The sequence below is a fragment of the Pinus tabuliformis genome, chromosome 4_2, assembly GCF_031772625.1.
Source record: "Pinus tabuliformis cultivar Carrire ecotype Pingquan chromosome 4_2, CPIR1, whole genome shotgun sequence".
NCBI lineage: Eukaryota > Viridiplantae > Streptophyta > Pinopsida > Pinales > Pinaceae > Pinus > Pinus tabuliformis.
Window position 1 is genome coordinate 528,750,470 of NC_142304.1, and position 22,473 is coordinate 528,772,942.

General features: G+C 32.2%; 1 pseudogene; it reads right to left on the reverse strand.

Annotated features, from left to right (window-relative positions):
• Window positions 1-12,021: 12,021 nt before the first annotated feature.
• LOC149170337 (uncharacterized) lies at window positions 12,022-12,653 on the reverse strand (annotated as a pseudogene).
• Between the last annotated feature and the right edge of the window lie 9,820 nt (window positions 12,654-22,473).

Genomic DNA, 22,473 nt, shown 5'->3' on the forward strand with positions numbered 1-22,473 from the left:
CATAGTAACCATGACATAACAACCATCAAATCATCATATTAACCAGTACAAATTCTTCATAGATTTCCATAGAGAAATATCTTTTATTAAATGATGCAAAAGCCAACCAAGTGAAGGACTTCCACGTACCACCCAACCATAGATTGAGATGAACCAGACATTTCTTTCAGCTAATCACCCATGTGCCATATTCCAAGCATGAATGTGGGATCTCATGGGATAAACCAAGAGACAAAAAAATAATGGAATCCAAAAGTTAAACCACCTCCACCCTCATGGTATCGTGATCTAGCCTAAACTGGTCCCAAGATAAGAAAACCAAACCAAGCTTGGATGCCTCAAAATTCCTTCACCATCCCTTGAGAAATTTTCCTCTCTACACCCACATATTGAGGGCTTCCTGGAGAAAACCATCTCCACCCCTAACCCTTGGGATTTTCCTAAAACCACCTCACCTGGATCCAAAACCTTTCGATAATCCAAAGCTCAAACAAGAATGAATTCCATCACACCATGGCTATCTGTAAATGGCAAGGAAAGGATGAAACCATTTTCAACGAGGAAAAACCCATGCTAATGACTGCAAATGAAACAAATACACAAATGCATGCACCATGCATTCACACTTCAACTAGGAAACCACACATCCAACCTATTACCTACAAGTCCTCCTGTTAAAGCTACTTAATCGAATAATTACTTTCTTTTCCTTTTCTTTCCTTGTCCTTCCTTTTCTTATCCTTACTTTCCTTTCCCTTCCTTTGCTTTCTTGCTTGCTTTTTCCTTTCTCCAACTAACTCCAAAGCCAAACTGAAAAAAGGCTAAACCAACGAAAGTTAGACTGATAAAACTTGTGAACTGATCCATAAAATCCTTTTGATTATTGATGCTTTTAATTTCTTCATTTTCCTCTATTTTCCTTCAATTTCCTCCTCATTAAAACATGTGAACTTTGATCTCCCTTTTCTCCTATTTTCCTTTATTTTCATAAATAAATGCCAATAATTGCCACTTTTCCTTTCCAAAGACTTTACCAATTTCCTTAGCCATAAGAAACAACAAGTGATGTCCACTAGGGTTTTTTTTCCCAACATTCAACTTGGAATAAGTGTCTCATGACCTTGGTCTTATTTTTCATTTATTAACTTTATTACAAGAATTTTTAACTCGGGGTTGTTACACTAGGAATTACAAGTAGATGGGGTTTCTACAACAACTTCATTTGGTGTTCAATTACAAGAATGGAAACACAGAAAATTTGGATGACATTCTTTCAAGGCCATCGACATCAAACATCACAACTTTCGAGACTTTTATGCACATGGAGCCATTTACCCATGATGCATACTGAGAAGCATATTTAGAGGATGAGGACTTCAATGAGGTGTATCAGTAGTTGGAAAGTTAGAGTCATGTGCATAGTGGTGACAACATCATTGACTACCATCTCCAGGATGGGTTACTCTACAGGCTAGATAATCTATTTGTTGTTTGTTGAAATAGGAGGATTCACAATGGACCTGGATAGAGGTTTTGAAACGTCAACAATAAAACTCACATATGTGAATCTTCATATTTCAAAAAACAATTACAATATCATAAACTTGTACATTGCAAGCTACATGTTCTTAAAGGTGAGTGATTGCAACTGATTAGAGAGGCTCACACCTACAAGGTTGTAGGGCAGTTTGGTGTAGGGATGACCAAGGTCAACTTGAAAATGTATGTGTATTGGCCCAAGATGTAATAGCAGGTAGCTAGATTTATAACAGGATGCATGCTTTATTGTACCAACAAGCCCAAAAATAGGAAACAAAGTCTATATCATCCCTTACCTATACCTACTCATCCTTGGGAAAGCATTTCCATGAACTTTGTGGGAGGTTTACCAACAACCAGGAAGGGACATGACTAATTGTTCATGGTAGTTGACAATTTCATCATGATGTGTGTTTTGATGCCCTATAAGAAGACCATGAATGGGATATAAGTAACAAACTTGTTCTTTAGACAAGTTTGGGAGCACTTTGGGATACCAAGGAGCATCATTTCATACTGAGATACAAGATTTCTTAGTGCATTCTAGACTACATTATGGGAGACAATGGACACGAATTTGAAGACATCTACAACATTTCATCCACAGATATAAGGAAAGATAGAATTATTGAACAAGATTTTGGTGCAACTTCTGAGGGGATACAATCAAAAGCATTCGAAGACCTGAGATGAAAATCTATTATATATACAACATTCTTACAACAGAGCAGTCCATACTTCTACATGAAAGTTCCCATTTGAAACCTGTTTTGGATATTTTCCACCTTTACCTTTGTGCATTGCATATGGGAAACAAGGAGTGAGGGAATGTCTTACAGGAGACGCCTTGAGAGCTGAAAAATTTGTAGATAATATTAGGCAGATCCATCTATAGGAACACGAGACACTGTAGAAGTCACATGAGGAATGTAAGGACAAGCATCATCAACATAGAATAGAGAAATGGTACAAGGTGGGAGGCAAAGTATGGCTACAATTGAACAAGGAGAGGCTATAGGGGCCCAGTAAGAAAATCATGGTTATGAGATATGGTCCCTTTGAGATACTGGAAAAGGTGGGTGATAATTTCTATTGACTCAACTTACAATGATATATGCACATTTACTCAGTTGTGAATGTAGAGAACGTGAAACTCTATAAGCCTTCCATGCTAGATTAGGAAGAGGGATTTGGCACTAGATGCTCAAGCAGAGTTGAAATGAGATACAGTTTTGTATAAGAGGTCCAAAACTACATTACTTGAGTAACATGAAATTTAGCAGATTAGGTTGAAAGGACAACTTCCAGGCAAAACTAAATGGTACACCAGAGAGAAAGTGGAGGAAAAATTTCCTCACCTCATTTAGTAGAAGCGTTTGGAGACCAAAAGCGTCCAAAAATGGGGAGGTTTGATCTAGATTGGATCATTATATTATTTTCCATTCATATTGATGCTTTCAGAGTGGAAAAGGTGGAGGAATCAACTCACAGGACTGTTTTTACTTGCAAGACCCAATTTGGCAAAACAAGGTTTGAAACCTTCCGGGGGCATTTTGAGGCATAAAACAAATTTTTTTGGGCATAAAAATTTGTTTCTTTAGTGTTGCACATTTTCATGCTATTCTACACACAAGCACCTTTCCAATGACATAAGAAGTGCATCAATAGGAGTCCATATGCAAAATTTATGCCACTTAGAAGTTGACTTTCCTGTTTTCACCACCATGATTCGAGAGGATGCGTCATCCCCAATTATTAATGGAAAAGGGGATATACATGTGATTATTATGTATAAGACTCTAGAATATTCTATATTGTAACTCTGGTTAAGTGTTGAGGTAGTCAAACTTAACCACTAGTAGGTTACCGGGCTATGTTATAACCACGACACTAGGAGGGAGAGGCATTCCATTTTTTCGAGGGAATTCATTCCATAGATGAGAAAACATATCCAAGGGGGATAGGCGGTAGGTTACACATAGAGGATATGTGCACTATAGCAGTCCACGAGCCACATGCCATATTTATACTTGTAGCCATATTTTTAGACAAAGGAAGAGAGTAGTGTGACCTCATCTTTCAGCTAGGTTTTTCTCCCAAAATGGTTTCCTAGAACAAATATTGTGTCTAATGTGCGTTTGATATTTTATTTTGTTGTTCTCTATTTTCTACATAATTTTCATTTGCATGCATGCACTACTTACAATAAAATCTACAGATCTAGAAATCTAATAAAACTGTAATAGTGTATAATTTCATATTTTAAATATAATATTATTATATTTCTTGTGACGAATTATCAAGTGGAATATCCACGATAGTTTGCAGATCATTTTATAAATTCCTATCTCGTAGTCCTAAACTAGGATCATATGGACAATTCAAACCCACATCAAATCACATCAAATGAGGCTTTGCAAGCTTAGGATTAATTGGGTATCAAACCAAAAATGATTCTAATGCAAAATGGATTTAGGTAATTGTTGATCACAAGGTTTGTTTGAGGTATATAGGGAAAAAATTACATTTTCAAAGCCTTAGTGGTAACAATGATAAATAATATGTTCCCTGTTCATTTTTAGAGAGGTTGTTCTCATCTTTATTGAAATAATAAAATACAAAGGTATACAAAAAATAATGTATAAGTATGAAGAAACTATTCTTGATGGGGATAATGTCGACAATGATATGCACAACATATGATTCTCAAAAGGCATAAATAAAATTATAAGAACAATTCTTTCCACCATAGCAGTAATCAAAACACACCATCTCATTGAATCAAATGAAAGGAAAAAATGAATCACATTTCTTGAAAACTTAAAATGTTAATTCATTTATATCATAGGGATTAGAAGGAAAACACACACTCATAACTTCATCTTTAAACTCATAATTTGAAATCACAATAGTTATGTGCCCCTAGGAGTTCTTCATGGAACCTAAAAAATATACAAATGTTTAAAAGAGTTTATAAATTTCATGAAGTAAATATATTTTTCCAAATGCATTTGGATGGGAATCATGTGGACCATGTAAATGAAAATGTCCTAGAAGTGAAAAAATAAGACATGTTAAAAAATCGACACTAAATATTCAAATACTTTTAAATGATAGTTTGGATAACAACTAATTGAGAAGAATATGGAGGACTAAATAAAAGAATCTACTTTAATTACTAGACTGGAAGGGATTTCTCTTTCTATGTGTGTACCATAAATCATCCTTTTTAAAGGTTTTGCTTCTGGGGAATCCTCTACCACCGTAATTTATTTCCAATAGCCATCCTTCAACCATTTTTTGTATTCCATTCTTTAGCCATTATTTAATGATTTTCCATAGTGGTTATATGATTATCTCATGTCTAACTCAGATAGCAAGGAGTTCTTCATCAATTTCTTTTAGTTCAAATACTAGCTGATGTGTAATTGCTTCTTGGCCGTCATTCTGATAGGTATAGTTATCTACATATTTCTAGATTTTATCTTGGGAAAAATTGACATTGGCTTTGAAATTCTCGTCCTAGGAAGTTTTAACTTCATTTAGTTTTTATTGGAGCTTCCCTTTAATAATTATGGATTCCACTATTATATGTGTACCATTTAATATATTTACCGCATCAATTGATTTAAAGAACACATCAATCATGTTTGTACCCAAGGATCCACAATCATAAATCATTTGTTTCAAAGAATCAACTCTCTCTATCCATTAAGCTTTTAAATGTTTGAGTCATGCCTATGAAAGCAATTTTTTATATTTTCTTTACATGTTGTTAATATTGGAGACATTGGCTATGAAAACACTTAGAATTTATTTAAATAAACGTTCATTACTATCCAAATAATTTTGTAGGATTTCATTGTAGGATGAAATATTAAAAGAAATAGTGAATGAACTCTCAACCAATACCCAAGCTTTCATAATTAGATGAGGACTATTATTCATGCTTTTAGAAACATAATTCATTGTTCTAGTTAGTAAACTTGATGTTCCTTTCTTTTGAGCTTGGATCCATTAATTCTTTAGTAAGCTTTACTACATGTAAGGGTTTAGTAAACAAGGATTTTGGACATAAGGTTGCTTCCGGTTCATTGACTCTTTTCCTAAAAGAAATGTTTTCTCTCTTTATACTCATTGAATATTCAAGAGAATACCCAATGGATTAATGAAGCTTCAAAATTCTTAATGGATCTACTTGAGCGATGTTGATTTCAAAATCCCATTTTCTACCACCCTTTTATTTTAATATTTACGTTTCCAATTTGTAGCTTTTAAGATCTTCTATCATATTCAACATTGTGTAGTGTTATATATTCCTCTTCAAAAAAAATAGGAGTTTGGAAGAAAATTTATTTAGCTAACATTATATTTTCATGAGTTTTGTTTTCTACCTAGTGTGGATATTTTATTTTTTGTTATGGGAGTTGATCTCCCCCTCTTGGGCTTCGTGGTTGTAGAGGCGGCATGAGATTTTTTAGGAATTATATGTGGTGTGCCTTCACCATATCCATTGTCAGAAACTTCTGCCACAATTTTCATTTACATGTTTGTGTTCACCTGAATTTTGTTGTGTGAAATTGAATAAATTCTTTGTGAATTTAAGGGAGAATCAACATCAATATTGGTGGTTCCACATGTGATTTACTCTCTTTTTGTTTCTAATTTATATTGACCAAGCTATTAGCATCATTAAGGGTTAGATTATCTTAATAGCATTCTTCATTCAAATTTTGATTATCACATGCTCCCTTTTCTAACTATTGAGTTCTATTAAAGAGTGAACATCATCCAAATAAAGACTTATGGGCTAAAAATAAACCTTGTGGGTCAAATCTTTATGGGAATGGGCTTTCCTTAATTTTAATGTAATAAAATCGGAAGCAAATGTAAATGAAAAATAGTTTCAACAATAAAATACCTAATTTTGATGGGGTAGGAATAAACTTCTTCTTTCTTCTCTCATTGAAAAATTGCACCCAAGACTTCTATCAACAACCTACCTCTGTGACGAAGAACTTATATGACACATAATATAATAGGAGTGTAGGATTCTTATCAAATCTAAAAAATCATGATATATGAGAATTTGTAATGACATTTGAAAATACCTTTCTCTAATGGAAATTATTGAGCCTCTTAAGAGAACCTTTCAATAATAGCACCAAAAATCATCTTTCCGAATTCTATGAAAAAAGGGTTTTGAATCAAATACAAATAGAAAGGAGCTTTGTGTTTTCATAACATTGGGTACCATAATTGAATAAGTTCTTCTTCAATGCTTAAATTATTTTCACAAAATTAAATCTTTGAATATATTTAAATAAACCAAAGCATAACATAAATAATAGGTCATGAAGAACCTCTCTAAATCTGGAAATTTTCCAATTGGTAGGAAATCTCACTTCCAATGAGGTGAGCCTAGTAAAAGGTGATTTTCTCTTCTACTGAATAGTGGAGAATGTACAAGACATATTTTTGAACATGCCAAATATAATATTTCCTAGAAATCCTTACAAAAAACCACACATAATCTCTATAAGTGTTATATGGAATTTGCATCTACGAATAAACTCATTTCCCTAGGTAGGTAGCTACACCTAGAACAACATAAAGAAAGTAGTTTAACCTTTTCCTATAATAGATAGATGAGATGAAGGAACTTACTTGTAGTCTTTTGCTTCCTTGATCCCCTTTGAATCGCTCCCACTTGAACTAAATCCAGTCAATAGGTACCTGTGTCAACAAAAACAAAAACAACAAACGATCAAAGTGTACATGACCTATATACTATAAACCAATGGAATCGAAGACATTGAAACACATAATCATCATAGATATGAACAAGAATATGAGAAAAGGAATAAACTCTTCAGTAATGTAGAGGGAAGAGTTTCACACAATACAGTTCGATCCTGTGCCACTCTTCCAGCTTCAGTCCAACCCTCGCCACATCAAAAGCACACCAATCCAGCAGCATAACATGGCTTGACATGAACTCAATTCTCAAAACAACAGAATTTCCTTACAAACTTCAGATTCTAGCCCCTTGATCACTATGATGAGTGCTTAATTTATAGGAAATGGAGGTGGTTTTGCCATAAATGAGGGTATTGAATGGCATTCCAAACTTGGACTTAGTTTCCATGGAGTAAGGGATGAGAGGATAGGAGGTTAATGGATCCTTATCCTATCCAATTTTGAGCTCATAGGAGGAGATAAGAGATGGGATCCTTCTAGAATAATCTAGAATCAAGGAATATTCCAAGAACCCTATGCAAATTTCACTCAATCTCGCCCAACGTAGGTCAAAGAGGGCCTAAGTGAACTGCAATGTAGGCCAGAATGGGCCTGCTTGCTCTGCAACACAGTTACCACTGACCAAGGCTGCGTTGGTGTCCCAAGGAGGAATTTCAGCAAGGCTTCAGGCCAGGAAACTTTCATCGAAGGAAGCATTCAATGTGATGACTTGTCTATGGCATGTAACAACTAAATTAGGGTTTGATGATCCCTAATTGTATTGATATGAATGTAGGGATTGATGTGCCCAAATAGACCTGTAACAATAAGGGTGGACTAATGAACTTACTTGAACTTGTGCATAGTTTAGTGAATCCATAGTCAACTCTTTAAAAATATATTTAAGAGATAGACTCCTTTTTTTCTTTCAAAACACATTCACCTTGGAAGTATTGAATATTCTATGTGGAGTTGGGAGGCATAAAATTCTTTTGAGAGACTATGTGTAAGATGCATAATAATCCTACTAGCTTCCTCAAGGTGGACCACCCTTTGGTTTTTGTTGAATATCACCTCACACTAGTAAACGACATTTGTAAAATTAGACAGTTTTGGCATGCAACTTGCCTGAGATATCATGGATACCAAAGGTTATTTTGAATTCTTCTTGTTGTCTAGTAACCTAGAGTACCATTTATATGCCATAGAGAAGTGGAAGTCCTAGTTTTCCCACCAATATTATTGATAGTGTCATGACAAGAAGGCTCTTTCCCTTTGCTCACCATATATTACTCTATTGATCTTGTTAGACTCAATGTTAATGTGCCTTCAATCCTTGGTTAATGTGGATAATAACATTGAATGTTACCATGCCCATCATGAAACTACCTTAATGATCAAGTAACATCAACTTCTTTATTAAGTTAACACCCATATAATCCATAAACGAATATTGTGATGTATTAATGTTGTGATAAATTAAATGGTGCGAAAGAAATAGTGGCATGGAGGCTTTAAATTTATTTCAAAAATGGTATCTAAGACCAAATAACACTTGGACGAAATATTAAGTACCAAATGTGGGACAGTTAGAACAATGGGGTAATATAGAACAATGTGTCCTACGTCCCAATAACAATAAATCAACTAAGTATAAAGAGGAGGTCGGGTAAAGAGAGTATGGGAGAGGAATGGGATTCTGAGAGCTAAGCAAGGTCAAGAAATGTCCCACATCTGACAAGAAGAAATCGACTAAGTCTGTATATGGAAACTTTTTAAAGATAAATGACGATGTAAAGGATGTTTCAATATGAAAGAATAATCTTCCAAGATGACGATGATGAAAATTTGGAGGAAAATGTTTTGTACCCCTTCACTTCACATAAATAAGGAGGTAATTATAGGTCTAAATATGAAACATTAATGTAGGAGTATTAATAAAGAACAGTTTACAAGAATTATTGGAATAACATGTATATTATAGCCCAAAAGTATCAACCCAATTAGTTTTCAACCTTTGGTGCACTAGTGCCAAATACACCCCCACCCCCAGCACAAGGGAGAAGGTGGTATACTCCTCCAAAAATGCCTCATCTCAAGGGGTTGATATAAGGGTTCATTCTCTACCCCCTTTTCTTAATTCCAAACAACTTTTAACCCCAAAGAGTGTCAAAAGAACACCAAAATTCACACCATATAACATTTTTATGTTCTTGCCTCAAAGGACTTAGCAACTACAAATGTGTTTGAACCCATGATCAAATTGGGAAAGAATGTTAATGATGGAAACATGAATATCCTTAACATTCTTCCTAATGAAGGTAATTCCATGGAACATCAAGGGCCTCATTATCCTATATATAAAATTATTGATAAAAAGGGTTCAATCCCAAGTTCATAGTCTTAATGTTTTATGTACATGGGAAGTTAAAAAATTGGCTTTGTTTTAAAGAATGTATTGAATTGCATCTATTTAAATGTGGTCACTTTCACATTCATACATGATGAGTTTAAAGGTGGACTTGTGACCCTTATGTCATCTTCAATTCCATATTCTATTATAGATTAGAGAAGAAACCACTCTCATTGGTTGGTGTAGGTCATGTTGGATTTGGGCAAATAAATATTGGTGCTAGTCGATATTGTTGCATCTAATGATTTTGAGGATAAAAGAATTTTTTAGGAGATGGGTGGAAAATGGTTTTCCTTCAGCCCATTGGCATGTATATAGAAAATTTAACATGGTGAATGCTCAGGAAGATGAAAAGGGCTTCTTAATAGTTTGAAACAACTTGGAATTCTCTGAAGGATATTAGATTTAGATTGTATGACACTCAAAACTTTAAAAGAATATAAGTGAAAAAATTATGGTTTACATGGTCCAAGTTTCAAAAGGGAAACAAAATGGACACCGACAGGGAGAACTCAAACATATTGGTTTATGGTTGGCGAGTGTTGGAGCTATTTTGGATACACTACGGTTGTGGTTGGACTTAGGCTCAGAGGAATAAGGAACCTGTCAAGATTCCCTGGGTTAGGAAGTTGAATAGAATCTCCTAGTTGACAAGGTGGCAAATTAAGTTTGGTGGTCCCAGTAGGAGCACTACAACCAAGCCACCGTATTAGGTATTCTTCTTATTGTTGTTTTATTTATGTAAATTACTAGAAATCAAGTTTGTTACATGTTTTAAATAAAATCTATTATTTTTCTCATATGCTATTGTAAAAAATTGTTATGCTGTGAATATGCAAATTTTTATTGTGAAATTATACAAAATTGTTTATGTTTGAGGACATCATTAAAACTAGAGAAAGAAATAAAAGGAGAATATACTAATTCTACAAGTACCCATTAATTAATTCAACATGATTTTAGACGTTATGCAATTCCTTCTTAGATATAGATTTATATGACCCCACAATGAAATAAGGCATTACATGACACAAAGAAAAATGTGAATTAAATTGGAATTTAACAAGTAGACATTTATGATCCTATCCCATAAGACAATATATCAAATAAACATACCAAGTAATATTCACAAACGAAAACATGGAACATGGGAGAAGAGAAAACTTATTTCTAAAACATTAAAAAAACATTGCATATTGTGACGAACATAGAAAAATTAAATACAAACAAAAAAGTATGGTCTTTGTGCCACTTGCAAGCATGATATTTTCCTTTCCTTCATATCAATAACAACATATGAGGTGGTTGTACCCTTAGTGAGCATGGAATTTTGAATTCCTAATTTCTCAAGCTTATCAAGAGCTTATGTCACTTTTGGCTGATTATTGTTGGCCACACTGATGCCCCCCCACAAAGTTTTCCTCTATTCCAAAGTATCTGTCTATTTCTCCTCAGATATCCTAGGTGTCTGGTACATATTCAGTCCAACCTAGCCTATTTGATAAATGAACATTGCCAATATAAACTTTTTGGTTTCCCACCACTCCATAAATTCCTTCTCCTTCCAATATGTCAAAATTCTTAACCTTTCTCGATGGCTTTAGGACTTTCTGTTGACAATATGATGCAATTGCAATGTACATGGGATGACTTGATCTACTTTCAAGGCTTGATATCCAAGATAACCATTTATGCTCATCAATGGTTTCAAACTCAATAACCTTTACATATACCACCTTGAATAATCCTTTTATGAGTGTTCTAGTTTTATCAAACACTATTTCCCTAAGATTCCCCAATGCCTTAAGATACATCCCACCATTGACGAGGAGGCTTGTTTGATCAGGTAGGTTCATTACAAGTAGTTTCCTCAAGTATGTATTGCACTCTAAAATATCTTCTATATTTTTGTACAATGGCCCCTCTACCAACTTTTTAAATAATCACTCATGTTTTATAATATGGCACATGTTTCCTATCTGGCATTTTATACAATATATCAAGTAAAATATCCAAACTTGATTAGAGAAAAATTAATGACAATAATCTCATAGACTTGTATGATTTGGCACAAATTTTATTTAGTTCATAGGGCCTATATTTGATAGTTAATTGGATAATAGAAAACCCATGCAAGAACTGTAAACACTATAGCGTTGAAAGATTCTTCAACCATGAAAGTTTGAATGGATCAAAAGCAAAAGAATATGCAAAATAAATATTTTTCCTATTTGTTAATTAATTATTCACAATGTTTTAGTATAAACAAAGAAAACAACTTTATACATGTCACAAGATCACCAATGTATAAATGTTATATATCAATATTTCTATACACCATCACCAAAATATTTTTACAAACCCTGAGTAACAACACCAACCGAAAATAGGGTAATATTAGAAGTGAATTCGATATCCTAATACTTTACCAAAAAAATCATCCCATTTTTCAAGTAAAATTCTTGATGTGTCCAAGAGAAGAACGACTACAAAAATGAGAATTCCAAGGCCAAACCATAAAAGAACAAAAACACTTTCATACTATTGGACTTGTAGGTCTCCCTTGGGAGATATAAGAGGCCTTCGCAAAGGTGCCCTATGAACTATGGGATTGTTTCCTCTATTATTGGAGCCCTTATTACCACTGCCTTCCATTATCCTTGAAGATGGTAATGGCCCAAATCTTCTACTGCTTTGTTTAGGAAAAGCGTTTTTGTCTTGCATATTCTCGTTAACAAAGGTGGTGCTCTCATCAGCTACTAAATCATTACCCACAGAGGATTATCCATTTCCTATAGGACCCATTTGAATTGAATGTTTTCAATAGCCTCTTTGTAGGAGATTTAGTAGTTGAATGCAAAGTCAAAGAAGGTGAATTTACCATAGAAAATCCAATGACATGAACATTATTATTACCATTGGAAAGAAGGCGAAGAGAAATAGAGGACACTACATTGCCCATATATAATAATTTAATGAATTTTATTTTCCCACAAATATAAATGCACTATTCTAGTAACAAAGTTATCAACTTAACATGAATTGTACTGAGTTCTCACTTTTTAAAATGTTGCAAAAAATCATCTGATTTTGAAAAGTGTCGATTAAGAATACATTTTTTTTGGACCATATTTTTGACACTTGTTTTTCTTATGAATCAAGTATGCACATTTTGTTTTAAATGTTAGTGATTTTCATGCCAATTTTGAAAAGTGTTGATGCAACATCAACCCCTTCTTTTGGGCTTCTTTTTGGACACTTTAAATTTTCTTATATATTAAACATGGATAATTTTTTAAAAATGTTCGTGATTTTTATATGAATTTTGAAAAGTGTTGATGCATCATCAACCTTTTTTCCTTCTCCAGGGGCATATTTTTGGCACTTTTTTTTTTTTTTTTCCTAAGTAAGCACAATTGTTTTTTAAATGTTGGTTATATATTTGTTTCTCAAGTTATCCTATTCCTCTTCTTGTTTTTCATCTAGAGCTACTTGCTTTTTAAGCGTTTTCAAGCTTTAGTGTTTTTTTTTGTAATGTTTTTTTTATAACGAAATTTTTAATGTTTTTGCAAAGTTAAAAAAAAATAATAAAATTAGTATTTTGATTTTTTATATATCGTTAATTTATACTTCAGTAGACATAAAATAATTGTCATTACAAAAAATAATTTTAAACATTCAAAAAACATACACATTTTGCATATAGAGATATTAAGAAAATACTTATTTTAGGACATTTTTGCCAAAAATAACATGTTAAATAAATGATTTTTAGGAAAAAAAATTGAATGAAAAATGTAAAAAAAATAACAAATTTTATGAAATTTCTATGAATTTCATGTCAAAAAATGATAACATTTGAAGTAACATTTGAAAAAAATAATGATTTAATTTGAAGTTAATAAAAAAATAAAAAAAATAAAAGATTATATATATATATATATATATATATATATATATATATAACCCAAAAAAAAAAAAATAAAACTGTAATGAAAAAATTACAATTAAGAAAATAACAAAAAAATATTAAAAGGATAACATATATATTGAAAAAAAATTAAAAACATCCCAAATAAGAATAAAATAACATTAAAAAACTAATTAAAAATCATTAAAAAAATTATATATATATATATATACTTTAAAAAATTCAAAGAATATATATATATATATATATATAAAATACTTTAAAAAATTCAAAGAAAATAATTAAATAAAATTTAAAAAACAATAATAAAAAGATGTATTAAAAAAATTTGTTTTAAAAAAATGGACAAGCTTGGTTTTTCCACATTCTGGAAGAAAGGACTGCGAGCATGACTAGCATTCAATATTTTATATTAATGATGGTAAAGATAAAATATCATGTCTTCGAAAAACCTTAAAATTCTAACATTTTTAGGCATGAAGTTAGATAAAATATCAGATCACGAAAAAGCTTTAATATTCCAACAATTGCCAACCATGGCATTGAAGATAAATATGATGACTCCAAAAAACATTAAAATTAAGTCATTATTTGACCAGGGTGTTAAAGGTAAAATATCATGATTTCAAAAATCCTTAAAATTTTGAAATTTTCGAGATATTGAATTAAAACAAAATATCATTCCTAAAAAAAACTAAAAAATGAATACATATATCAAAGAGTCATTATACCAAGAGTATATATGTGTGTGTTTAAATGGTAAAAATATAGCTCTTTCAAAATCTTAACCTAAGACAGCCTGACACATTTTAAGCAAATTTTAAAAATCAACCATCAAATTCACACACAGTGGGGGTGGACTTGACATTGCAATGAAAATTTTAAAATCAACCATGAATTGACACACATTAGGGACAAAGTTGACCTTTTGTAACAAAAAAACTTAAAAATAAACCAACAAATTAACACATAGTGGGGACGGGTTGCTAGTGTAACAAAAAAAATGTTAAAAAAATAAAAATTACGATAAATGAAAAAATAAAATATAATTTTTTTTTTCAAAAAAAAATATATATATAATTGAAGAAGAAAAAACAAAAGGAAACAATTTTTTTTATAAAAATATAAATAAAATAAAAAGATAAAAAATAAAATATAAAGGGATAAAAAGAAAAAAAAAAGAAAACAAGAAAAACATTAAAATAGTTAAAAATTTAAAGACAACCCACTAATAATAATTAAAAAACCAAAAAATAATACGAAAACCAAAAAAAATCTAACACAAAACAAAATAACTTGCATGGGAGAAAAAAGAAAGAAGGAAAAATATTTAAAAATAAAAAATAAATAAAAAACAAAAAAAATCTCATTAAAAATATATAATTTCAAAAACATTATAAAAATTTAACAACTGAACAATAAAAAATAATACTTAATAAAAAAATTAAATTAAAATTAAAAAAAACATATAATATATATAAAAAATTAATTTAAAATAAAAAAGAAAAAAGAAAAAACTAAATATTAAAAAGAAATAAAAAAGAAAACAAAAGACAAATATTAAATATTAAAAAAAAATCATATATCTTGCGGTTGGAGCGCCCCGTCGATTTGCAGAATTGATGAGATGTTGTATAATATGATGCCTCATCGATTTTAGGAATTCACTGTGTTCTCCCTGCTTGGGCAGCAAGGGCCGCGAGAAGGGGCTAGGGATTGTGATGCACACCGCTCCCTAAGCATGCCCGTGACCGCTGCCGAATGGGCAAGGGTGCAAAATGGACTCCCAATGTTGATAAGTCAGTATGCTGCACAATACTTGGTCAACTTTAAGAGTCGACTATGCACCCTTCTCGGTGGCACGGGATGAGCCTTGCTCGCGGCCCTTGCCACCTAGGCAAGGGTGGGCAGTGAGTTCCTGGAATCAATGAGGCACTCTACTACACATTGCCTCGTGGATTTCCAAAATCGATGGGGCCTTCCAAGCCCAAGAAAACATTATGTTTTTTAATTTTTTTTTTGGTTTAATTTTTTTATTGTTTTTATTTATTTATTTTATTTAAAAAACAATTTTAATATATTTATTTTTTATATATATTATATGATATTTTTTATGATTTTAATTAAAAAGAAATTAAAATAATATGAAATAAATAAATTTAAAATAAAAAGTCAAAATTAGCTATTGAATTTATTAATTTTAATTCCTTAACATTCTTTTTTATTAATCTTTCTTTTGAATGTTGGATATTGACCGTTGCATCTCTGAGATATATTTTAGTTGTTTGTTGATCTTCCTCCTCATCATGTCCTGATGATGAACCTAGATTGAGGTTCGAAATGCGTTGACCAATATTTCTCCATATGATTTTCCAGAAGATCTTAAGCATTATAACTATTTTTAATTTTTGATTTTTTTATTATTTTCTAACTTTTTATTATTATTTTTTAAATTATGTATTTTAGTGAGATATTTTTTTATTTTTATTTTTATCTCTTTTATGTCCCATTTTTTCCCTACATTAATAATTTTTTTGAATTTTTTATACTCGTTTTTTATTTATTTTATTTTATATTTTATATATTTTTATGTTTTTTAATTCTATTATTATTATTTTTTTTGTCCTTTTAAAATATTAACTCTTTTATGTTTTAAACTTCACTTTATTTTATTTATTTATTATTTATTTTTAATTTGTGTTTCATTTTGTTTTTTTCCTTTTTAGTTATTTATGTATTTTTTGAAATAAAAAAAATTGTCATATTTTGTTTTTTTTTTTCATTATTTATCTATTTTTTTAACCTTTATTTTTATTATATTTGCAAAATGATCTCACTATATGCTTATTTCATAGTTGATTTTCAAGTTTTCGTTACAATGGATCAAGTCTGTCTCCATTGTGTGTCAATTCATGGTTGTTTTTTATATTTTCATTGCAATGGGTCGAGTCTATTCCCAATGCGTGTCAATTTGATGGTTGATTTTTAAAATTCGCTTGCAATTTGTCAAGTTGTCTTAGGTTAATATTTTTAAAGAGCTATACATTTAGCTTTTTAAAAAAAGTACTCTTGGTATAAAGACGTTTTGATTTACATGTTCATTTTTTAAGATTTTTTTTAGTTATGATATTTGGTTTCAAATCAATGGCTGAAAATTTTAGAAATTTTAAGGTTTTTCGGAATCATGATATTTTGGCTTTAACACCATGGTCGAAAAATGTCATAATTTTAACGTTTTTTCAGAGTCATGATATTTTTATTCAATGACATCTTTGAAAATTGTTGGAATTTTAAGGCTTCTCAAAGACGTGATATTTTTTTCTTTAATGTCATTCTTAAAAATTGTTGAAATTTTAAGGTTTTTTGGAGTAATGATATTTTATCTTTAACGTCGTTGCTGAAAAATGTTGAAAATTTACCCCAAAAAAAAATCTATTTCCAACATCAACACTTTTCATTTTCAGGGTGTTTCTTCATGTCTTTTGTGCAAAAAAAATAATTTCTACTGCCATTTCTGTAAAATGTTGAAAATTTATTGCAAAAAAACATTGTTCCAACATCAACACTTTCGGTTTTTGGGTTGTTTTTTCATGTTTTTTTGGGTTTTTTTTGCTAGATTTCTAATTTTGAGGTTACAGTTCTTATTATATCGGTAACTTTGTTTAGTGTTGAAAAAAACCATTAAAAAAAATAAATTCGAAGCAAAGCAAATACAGAAGTAAAAAAACACAATTTCAAAGTTAATGTCTTTAAATCTTTTCAATCTTTCCAAAACATTAACATTTGTCTTACACAATTTAATTTCACCAGCTGTGATCTTCAAGATTTGTGTAGAATTTCAAATTGTGAATACACACCCAGAATTAGGTGAGCCACATGAAAAAACTAGGATAGAGCCTAAAACGAGAAGGAGGGTGAATAAGGATTGTGAAGAAAGAGCCTCAATGATCAACCCTATACTAGATATCATTTTGGGAGATGGGGGAAGTATTGGCACATGGATCTTATTGAGCATATAAGAGGGGGGTAAAGGGTTTATATATGTTGTATAAAAATATGTGTATTATAAGGTTTTAATATATATAATATATTATTCTCACTCCTCACTCCTGCTTCCACTCCCGCTTCCAACTTCTACTCCCACTTCCCACTCCTGCTCTTGCTCCTAAGCAACCTTGATCCTGAACATACATGCATCACATTACTAATACCTCTATGATCTATGTCTAATGCACTCGTTAATATTTTTTACCTGTTTCTCAGCTAGTGATCCTCCCAATGATGGGGCAGTAGAGAAGACAACAAACATGCACCTTCACCCTTTCCTTAGTTTAGTGATGAACAAGTTAAATGAAAGTGAAGGAGACAATCATACCAAATATTGCTTGGTAGAGGGCACATGCATTCTACAAGAGATAGTGAGATAAACTATTGTTTTGAAGAGGGTGCATGTACGGTAAGGGCACACATGTCACACCTTTAGTTAATTCCAGTTTAGATGGTGTTTCGAATTTAGAAATTTTAGTTTTGGATAGATTTTTTCTATTAATAGAGCTTTTATTTTTTATTTTTAGCATGCATGATCTATCCTTACTAAGAGGGCGTAGATCCTTAGTCAATTAGAATACTTATGCATGAGAAATTTCCATCTTAGATAGAGGACACAGATCTCAAGGAAGGGATGTATGTTGCAGTTCATCTTTTAATGGAGACACAATTACTTGGCACTCTTACCATGCAAATATGGTGCACTATGTGATCATATTAGGGCTATGATTGACAAAGTCTAACCAGATAGGATTTTTCATGTGTCCATATTCATTGTATATTCTCTCTTCCTATTCTACAAGTGAGATTAAAGGCATGCCATTATGTTGGTTATTGAGGTTTTGTTTTGAAATGTTGTAGTGTATATTTTTAAGTATTAAATAGAAGATAGATGCGATTGAGAGTTCAAATCTATGTATTTTCCATAGTAGTATGTATCTGTAAATCAACCAACTTATATATCCCTATTTTTTATTAAAACTTTCAAGTTTTCAACTACCTACTATTTAGGTTATTTTTTCTAGGTGTAGAATGTGCTTACCATTTTTAATGAAAATAAAGGGGTATAAATATAAAGGGTTATAAAAAATGTTAATGAAAAAATGGATACCTAGAATATCTAGTGAAAGTAGGGGTTTTTAAATTGGGAAGGTATATTGGGTTTGTATTGGTAGGGGGTTAAATAAAGTGATTTTAAGAGGTATTTTCCAATATGTAGTCAAATTAAGGGCATTGTTTAGTATGCCAAGAACACATGTGTTACGTTAGAGGTTCATTGAGTGAAGCCTCCATGTCTGGTGCGCAATGGTCTTAAGCTTGGTTACCATGGCCATAATGTTAAAAACAATGTCTAATTTTACCTATAGATCTTGAAAGAATGGTTCACTTATGGTTATCATATTGTGTGCCAAGATTTGAGTGCTAGCAAGGTCATCAGTAACCTGCATGGATTCCTCCTGTAGTTCCTTAAATTTTGTGCCAATTATTGTTGTTTTTCCTTCAACTAATTCTTTTTTTTGGCCTAATTTTGTACTTTCTAGCATGGCGACATGGCAATTTGATGTGGGTAAGTGTTTAGTCCCAAACTTGCATATTCCCTATACACCTTTTCAGCCTTCTTTTCCATTTACTTGACCCACTAAGTTGTCAAATCATTGCATATTAGTTTAAAAAGAGCTTATAAATGGTTTCCTAACTATGTCTTGTGACTGCTGTTTGATTTAGATTTTTGTTCAATCAGTTGTGGAAACTTGTCACTTTTCGCAGCCAGCTCAAGTTTCCTCAGCCATTTTGTTGAATTCCATGTTACAGGTGTCTACTGGAGAATTCGGCCACATGGGCAGGCTGCAAATGATGTGTACATGGAACGTGTCCCCTTGGTTCAGTCGAATCACTCACAAACAGCCATGGTCAAGGACAATCAAAGCAGTGGTCAACCTAAGAGTTTTGTGTTGGCACGACTCTATTTTTACCACGTGAAGATTTGTGTGGCAAGTTCCTCAATCTCTGGAGGTGTGCTAACACCTGTGGATCGATTCGTGAACCAAATCGAATAGCCACCACTCCTTAGATTTAATTTTCACAGCTACCATACTGCTAGATCTCAGGACGTGGTTATTCACATGTCTGTTTGGCAGCGCAGAATTTAGGAATTAGTTGTAGCATCCTCAGTTATAAATAACGCATTATCATACGCTTGATAGTTAGCTCTTTATATGTAGTCTTGACTATTTTTACAAGCCCACTGTGTCATGCTATATCTTTATCTTATGACTGCATTTTAATATATGAGAAGACAACATTCTTAAGTTCAATTGGTGACTGAGTATTGATTGGCCGAGGTTGCAGAGGGCCCCTGTACACCAAGGCTTTGTAACTACTGTATATTTTCTTACTTTCTTTCATTATTTTACTGCTTCCATAATCGTTTGCTTTTATATATTACATTGTTCTGATATTCATGTTAACTGTTGTCCATATTTTCTTTTATGCTTTCTCATGATTGTTAACTGATCAGTGTTTTTCTTTTAGGTTCTTGTAGACAGCCCGGGCAATTTCACATAGTTTTTAATGACTAATGACATGAAATCATCTTGTCCTTTTGCTGATTTATGTTCTGAGTTTTAATTCCAACATTGTCATTCCTTTCAATTCTGTTTTGCTCATTTACTTTCATGCAATTTAGATCTCATATTACTCCATTTGTTTATGATTACCTCCTATAGCTAGAGTGACTCAAATAGTGAGGAATCAGAATATTAGTTGATGTAGTATGATTTAGTTTACTTTTCTGCAAGTTAGTGATTAGATTACTCATGTCATTTTCAGGGATTGAAATATGAATGCGTAGTTTAATCTTAGTTTCATTTTATGCAATTTCATTTCATGCAATTTAGATATCAGATTACTCAATTTGTTTATGATTACCTCCTATAGCCAGAGCGAGTCGAATGGTGAGGGGTCAGAATATGAGTTGAAGTAGTGTGATTTAGTTTTCTTTGCTTACATTCTTTGAATTGCTTTGAGTTCAGTTTTTTTCTCTTTTTATACAGCAGCAAGGATACTAGGCTTCATTGTCACTAGCTCATTGTTTTGGTACATTTTTATTTTCTCTTAGGAATTGATTTCATCATAGCAAGTTTTAAAACCTTTTTGAGAACTTTAAAGTTTGGAAAATCATTGTAGAAGTCACCATTGCCATCCATACTTGACTTTCAATTTTGCCATCTCACATTAGGGAATCAACAGAAGATAAACCCAAAAACAAACCAAAACTCAAAAACGACAAAGAAATAAGAAATCGGTTATCTTGCATATACAGTGCACTTCACTTCAGCGGTTTACGACTCTCGGATTGACATTTTAAATAGCAATTTAGGACACACTAAATTGACCAGACATTTTGGCGCCGTTGCTGGGGAAGTGAAACTAGGTAGCCAATTTCTTAAAAAAAAAAACAAGAAAATTTCAAGGAAGGTAAAAATTGATAACTTCTCAAAGTATGCTCTCCTCTTGCACCTAGTGTGATCTGGAGGATCAGAAAAGGGAGTTATTGGTTTAATAATTTCTTGAGTATGCTCTCTTCTTGCACCTAGAGTGACTTGGAAGATCAGAAAGAGAATTATTAGCCCGACTTGAAGAAAAATAAAAAAATGACATGCATAGAGCAAGAGATTCTAGGGGAAGGTTTTTATCTAGGGCCAAGAGTTCGATTTTTACAACTCCATCTACTTCAAGGAATAGACAAGAAACACCTCTATCATATCCAACTCACACTCCTAGCCTTAGGATTCTTGGAATTCAAGAGGCAATAGTTGAATTAGGAGACTCTCCCACACTATCCACTGAATCTGAGTTAGGAAAAGACCCTTTCTTTACTTCTATAGGAAAATGCATTGTAATTGAGGAAGTAGAATCACCTGAAGAAGAAGAGGGAGAAATTCCTCCTCGTTCGCCATTAGTAGAAGAACCAGAGGACTCTGAGGTATCTGAGGAAACTATCATGACAGAGGAAGTAGTAAACGAATTTGGTAGAGGTAGAGGTAGAGGAGGAAGAGGAAACAATGGAGGAGGTAGAGGTAACAATGGGGGAAATAGGGATAGAGATAACTCATTCGGATTTCCTATAGTTGATGAGGATTCTCGAGCAACAATGAAAAACATCTCACCATCTGTCCTCCCAAACTTTCATGGGTTACGAAATGAGGATCCTGAAACATTTCTATTTGAGTTTGAAGTCGTCTCTCGAACTTATGATTATCTAGAAGACTCTCAAAACTCAAATTGTTTCCTTCAACATTGAAGGGAGATGCTTTGAAATGGTTCATGGGATTAGTCACTCAATCCATTAGGGCTTGGAATGATATGAAACAAACATTTTTGGATAGATACCTGGACTAGTGTATGCCCACCAATCACAAGGATGAGGTATTCAAAATGGTGCAAAAAGAAGATGAAAACTTGGAGGATTTACTTGAAAGATTTCAATACAACCTGAAAAGAGAAAAAATGAATAACTTAGATGAGGAAACCTTGAAAGCCCTTCTATTAAAAGCCATTAGAGATGAATGGATAGATATTTTGAACATGATGGGAAAAGGAGATATATCTCAACTTCCACTTCATGATATAGCAGAGCTATGTGTCCATCTCTTAAGCGGAAAATCTAAAACTGGAAAAGGGCCTAGAGACCCTTTTCTCATTAGAGCAAACAAATCTGCAACTGGATCAGTAAGTAGGGCTGAGATTGGCAACATGCTTGATGAATTCAAAACTGATATTTTAGGGAGTCTTAATGAGCAAC